The 6105-nt window shown below is 41.4% G+C and overlaps 1 pseudogene; it reads right to left on the bottom strand.

The window, feature by feature from the left end:
- Nucleotides 1–1979: 1979 nt before the first annotated feature.
- LOC112481341 lies at nucleotides 1980–2098 on the bottom strand (annotated as a pseudogene).
- Between the last annotated feature and the right edge of the window lie 4007 nt (nucleotides 2099–6105).

Raw genomic sequence — 6105 nt, 5'->3', positions numbered from 1 at the left:
CTTAACCTTAATTAAGACTGCCACTTTAGACAGTTGGATAGTTCAGAAAAAAAAAAAAAAAATCAGGGGAACTTCCAGGGCATGTCTAAGAGAGTTGGGGAAGAGGATGAGAGAAACATAGCCCTAGCCCTATGTACACAGTCATATGCCATTCCCAAAGACATATATTTCTTGAACCTTTGTGGTTAGAGTCAGATGACCTGGATCTAGGTCCTGGCAATGACTCTAACAGGCTATGTCTTTGGGTAAGAAACCCTTTATGATCCTCAGTTTTGACCTCTTTAAAGATAATGGTACTTAATTTTCAAGGTTATTGTGAAAATTAGAGATACCGCTGTGAAAGCACTTCATAAATGAAAAATCATTATGCAGTTACTGACATGCTGATAGTAATAAAGGGACTATAACTTTTGACATAACACCAAGAAATGAGTAATGAGAAACAATTCAGTTCAATATGAATGTGTGTTTATAAGCAAGAGATTGACAATGGAGCCGTGCATAGGAGGAAAGAAAGAAATCAAACGCCTCCTTCTTGCTTAATTTAGATGGACTTCAAATTCTCACACAAAAAGATATAATATTAACCTAAGTAATTTGATAATGAGTCAATATTCCCAAACATTTATAACCCACTTTGCTTCATATCGTGAGGGAGTTCCATGTAATAAAATCATGCATGTAATAAAATCTTTTGCAATATTATTTTATGAATTGATATGCCAGGACAAATTATATCCCCTGTGACCTCCCATTAATCCCTAAAACACTTTTTTAGAATAAAGTATAAGAGTTTTTCATTTTAAATTTTAAAACACTTTACATCTAATACAATATATTAGGTTATAACTCAGTTGTGATCTCTGTGTTCTGATAACAAGATTAATTTTCCTGATGAGTTATCTGACTGGAGGATTAAGACTGCATCCCCAGAAGCTCTCAAGAGACAAAAGACAACCATCTATCTGGGAGCTTTTCAGTTTGCTGAGGTGAAAACAGATGGACAAAGAAGACAATATTGAGATAAAATTGAGACAAATAATTAATGATGCTATCCTCTCAACACTCCTGAACATGTCCACAACAACTAAAAAAAGATTTGAAATAAAACAGATTCAAACAGTAACTGTAAATAATGTGGCCACCTGGAGTACTGAAGAGAGCCCTACCTTCAGAGTCAGAAAAATGTGGACTTGAGTCCAGACTCTACCCCTTAACTAGTTACCCTCCTGGGCTAAAAATGATCCCTTTGTGCCTCAATTTATTCTTTGATTAAATGAGGGTACTGATATCACGGCATGTTTGGGATAAGTGAGATAATGTAAATAAAGACGAGCAAATGTCAAATGCTATATTTATTAATCCGGTTTCTCATATTATCAGATTGCTTCTCATATTAACTGGCTCCATGATTAATAGGGATCCTAACCATAACTTGATGTGTTCTTTGACTTCTTTCCCTCAAGACATGAGCAACTGACCCTCAAAATGTATACAATCTTGGAAATTTTTAGAGGAGAGCTCGTTCCCTCACTCCTGGTTTTTATGAAGAAGAATTTTCCCTAAGCACACAACTGGCCTTTCTCTGTCCTTTTACTACCTTTTCCTCAGGGGAAGTAGAGGGACTAATTCATTTAATTGGTAAATTTGAGAAGAACCAACTGGGCATGCTCAGCTGGCTCAGCCTCACCTCCTAGGAGGTGTCTGCCCTCAGGGAGTGTGCTATTTGCTGTTTCCCCAACTTTCTGTTCTCTCCAATACTACATGGAAAAAGTGGGCAAATCTAGGGTTTAGATTTAGCCAATTCATTTGGCTAACAGACCTAGAGCTACGTCCTCCAGCCTGGCCTCTATAAACAGTAAGGCTGACCTGTTTCTTTCTTTCTTTTCTTTTTTCTTTTTAGACGAGGCAACTTTTGATTGACCTCACAGATTGCAAGAATCTTGTCAGTTTAAAATCCCTTATTTTTTTATTTTTTACACCTACAGCACCTGGTCTTCCTAGGTGGTCTCCCATCCAAGTACTAACTAGGCCTGACCCTGCTTAGCATCCGAGATCAGACGGGATCGGGCTTGTTCAGGGTAGCATGGCTGTAGACAAGCTGACCTGTTTCTGTTGTTTCAACCAACTTCTTCAGAAGCCATGTAGAGAAGAGTGGTATTATTTGTTTATTGGAGGCCCTCTTAGAGGCCCCACCATTATGTTGTGCAGACTGGCTAGCCTATGCAAAATTAGTTTTGTTTTTTTTTTTTAGAAGAGCTTCATTATAATATCAGTTGAAGACATAACTTACTCATCTTCAGAAAGAAGGTCTTGTCTATCTACCAGGCACATGAAGTCTTCTCAAGAGTTTTCTCAGACAAGAGAGCCACACCAGTGAACTGCCCATCACAGGCACAGAGCGAGAACGCTCAGAACAGAGCACCCTCTCACCCGTGAGGCATTCCCAAACATGCCACAATGGTCACTGCACATTAGATTTGAGGGCCCTGTGCCCTGTAGGTGGCTGCCCAGGGCCAGCGTTCTCTGTGAAGGATCTAAACACTTTCACCCAGGTAAGGCCTCTCCCTCGCCCAGCCACGTTTCTTCAAACTTCTCTCTGGTTTAACTTCAAAACTCTGATAAAGTAAGAGGAAAGAGGAAGAGAAAGAAGAGAGGAAGAAGGAAGGGCTGGCTGAGCATCCCTGTCCAGTGATGTCTGCATCTCATATGCAACTCTCTCTCATGCTTACACCACGACCTTGCACAATGCTGCATTTCTGTACTCCCACATCTGGCCCATCAGTCTGTGAGGGCTGGATCGTACCCTAGACTACACTGCAGCACTGATACCTACCTCAGGGCCTACCACGAATGGGAACTCATAAGTTTTGTGGTTGAACTGTGTCTCTAACTTATTGCTAGTCAAATACTGCACAGATAAACAGTTTCTTCTCCAACTGAGAAGGCCACGCTCCCAGATCATGATCAACAAAAGAAACCTTTTTAGAAAACAGAGATACTTCAATGCAAAGATCAACAGCAGCCACTGACATGTGGTTCTCCAAGCCAATCTAAACAGCTCACACATTTTCATTTTCCAGCATTCACTGAAAAGTCGGCTCCTTTAGAAGCATGCCCAGCTTTAAAAGAATGTTTAAAAATTCATGGTAGAGCTTTGAAATGATGTCAGGTGGTATGGCAAAGACCTCTACTTGCATGGTTTTTTTAAAGAATGGGTTTTAAAAATATACCTCAAAGGAAAAATAATGGGTTAGAAAAGTCAGTCAGCTTAGGGAATTTTTTTCTCTAATAGAAAAAAACTTATCATATCACTTCCTTTAGTGCAATCTCTGCGTCTGTGACTTTGGTGCCCATCCCTAAGCTTCTGTCCCTGCTGTATCTACCATCCTCCCCTTTGTACCCCTTCACACCAGACCGAGGCAGCAGGTGTCCTGGCCCCTAACCTGTGTCCCTCAGTCATCCTGTACAATACCATAAAATTCATTTTCCTTAAACCATGATCCTGTTTATGAGGGAGGCCTAGAGCAAAATCATTGCTGATAGCATTTTATAGCAGGGAGAACCCTCAAAAATTACTTAATTCAATTCAACCTAAATGTATTAAATACAAAAATAGACACAGCCACACCTAATGCCCAGAAAAGTAAGGCAAGGCTCACAGGACAGACTGGAGCTGATAGCAAAGCTTCAACATCGGTGCCAGTGTCCCTTCTACTAAGCCGCGAATCTCTTAAATTCTTAAACAAACCTGACACCTATCTGCCCTTCAAAATTGCCCCGAACTTAACTAACTCTTTCAATACTTTAACACATACCATATATAGTTTTTTAATACTCTGGGTGGTTTTTTCTTTCTTTCTTTCCTTCTTTCTTTTTTTTTTTTTTAAATGAAATCTTATGCAGAACCCAATTATATAAAAATGGATAAAAATTCTCTCTTCCATGGTTGAAGCAGGGAAAAGGACCCTCACTTTTAGTCTACCCCTCCCCAAAACCCACTGAGACCCCTCTGTGATCCTTCAGGTATGGCTCTATCAATCAGACAACTCACTGGGTTCCCAATGCCCATTGCACTTGCCAGTGACTAAATCTCTGCCCCAGCCCCTTCCTTTCCTCGACCCACCTGCCTGCAATCATCCTTCAGCCTTCAATACCTGGACAGTTGCCACCACCTCCAGGTAGCCTCTCTTGATCACACTGCTAGAGACTCTTGTCTCTCCTTTGCTCGAATTCTCTGAATTTGTAACCCTTCCTTTGTACCCAAACAGTCTGAAACATTTGTTATTCTCTTGCTCGTCCCCCACCCCATCTTACAGTCCATATATGAGGGCAGCCCCTGTGGGTCCATCAAAGCAAGCTTCAAACATGAACTGCCACTCAGTTAAAGATTCAGCCCGCCTCTTCACTTTCTTTCCTGACTTCCTTAATCTGGCTTTGTTTCTGCTCTTTCTTATTGCGCTTATTTTGAACTTTTGCTTCTGAACAAACTCACCGATAGGATTTGACTTGCTCTTCTTGAATTCTGCACTCTTCCCCCAGCGCTGCCTCCCATTTGTACTTTTATTCTTTCATTTTTGTCCTCTTGGGCTCTGGAGACTCTGCTAGAGGTGAGTGACTGCTGAAGAAAAAAATACAACCCCCCTACCCTGCCTGCCCGCCCTCATCCTGAACAGACTGACTATCACACTCCCCCTGGACCTGCCTCAGAAATGATAGGAAAACCAAGATTGCCTGGGTGCTTGTTTAAAATGCTGACCCTTAGGGTCTCACCCCTCACCTTTGGAGGTATGTGATTGACTCTGACACATTACAATGTTTAAGAACTCCCTGAGTTGGGGTGTTTCACACACCAGGCCTGGCATATCCAGAAGTCCATGGCCAACAGTCATTTCTGCGGGAGAATGGGCAGACAGAAATGTGGTCATCCAAAGAGCTGAATTTCTAGCAGTAAGAATGACAGAGAAAGTCCTTAGGGAGAAAGAGGACTAACCTGAATCACACTGGGGATTGGAGAGTGGCCCTTCCCCTGACTGGTCTACCAGCTATACCACAATTCAATTAACCACCTGCTGCCTATTGTGTCTATGGGCTCCTGTACTGTTCAGACTGGTGGGTAAGTAAGGGAGTCTGAAATCAGACTGCCTGGGTTTGACTCCCAGGTCTATCATTTTCGGAGCTTCAGTCTCTTGAGCTTATTATGTAACACTGCTAAATTTTAGCTTCCTCTTCTATAAAATGGAGATAATAAAATGATCTCTCTTGTAGTGTTGTTGTGAGAATTAAATGATATTATCCAAATCAAGCATTTGGCAAGGCACCAGTCCCACGGTAAGGTTATAATAAGCATTAGCTTTTCATTCTTATCATTAACATAATGCTTTCTTATTTATATGTGTGTCTCCCACTTCTGGACAAAGAACTCCACAGGCTTTCTACTTTCCCTCCCTTATAAAAATACTGTTAATAGATTATACCTCGCAAGATTGTGGCAGTGATGGAATAAGACAGTAGGTAAACAAACAAAACAGAAACCAACTTACAGATACAGAGAACAAATTGATGGTCACCAGATGGGAAGGGGTTAGGGGGTGGGTGAAAAGGGTGAAAGGAATTAAGAAGTATAAAATGCTAGTTATAAAAAGAGTCACAGGAATGTAAAGTACAGCATAAGGAATATAGTCAATAATATTGTAATGACTATGTGTGGTGTCAGATGGGTACCAGACTTATCAGGGGGATCACTTTGCAAGTTATATAAATGTCCAATCACTATGTTGTATACCTGAAACTAATATAATATTGTATGTCAACTCTAATAGGAAAATTAATTAATTTAAAAAAAGCTAGTCAGTGAAAAGAAGTCAGCAGTGGGTCTGGCACACTGTAGGCGCTCAGTAATGTTCAGTGAGTATTGAAGGGGCTGACCCTTGCCCTGAGCTCTAGGAACAGTAGGAGCTTCCCTTCACCAGGTCTAATACACTGCCACCTCCCTCCAGCCACCAGGCAGAGGAGCCTTTCAGGAGGACGGGGGCCAGGTTTAAGAGGTTTCTCCAGGGACCACACGGAGCAGCTGGCCAGAAAGCCTGTGTTGATTGGACATTT

This window comes from Pteropus alecto, unplaced genomic scaffold (genome assembly GCF_000325575.1).
Source record: "Pteropus alecto unplaced genomic scaffold, ASM32557v1 scaffold14, whole genome shotgun sequence".
In the NCBI taxonomy this organism is placed as follows: Eukaryota; Metazoa; Chordata; class Mammalia; order Chiroptera; family Pteropodidae; genus Pteropus; species Pteropus alecto.
This window is presented reverse-complemented; position numbering and strand designations above follow the sequence as displayed.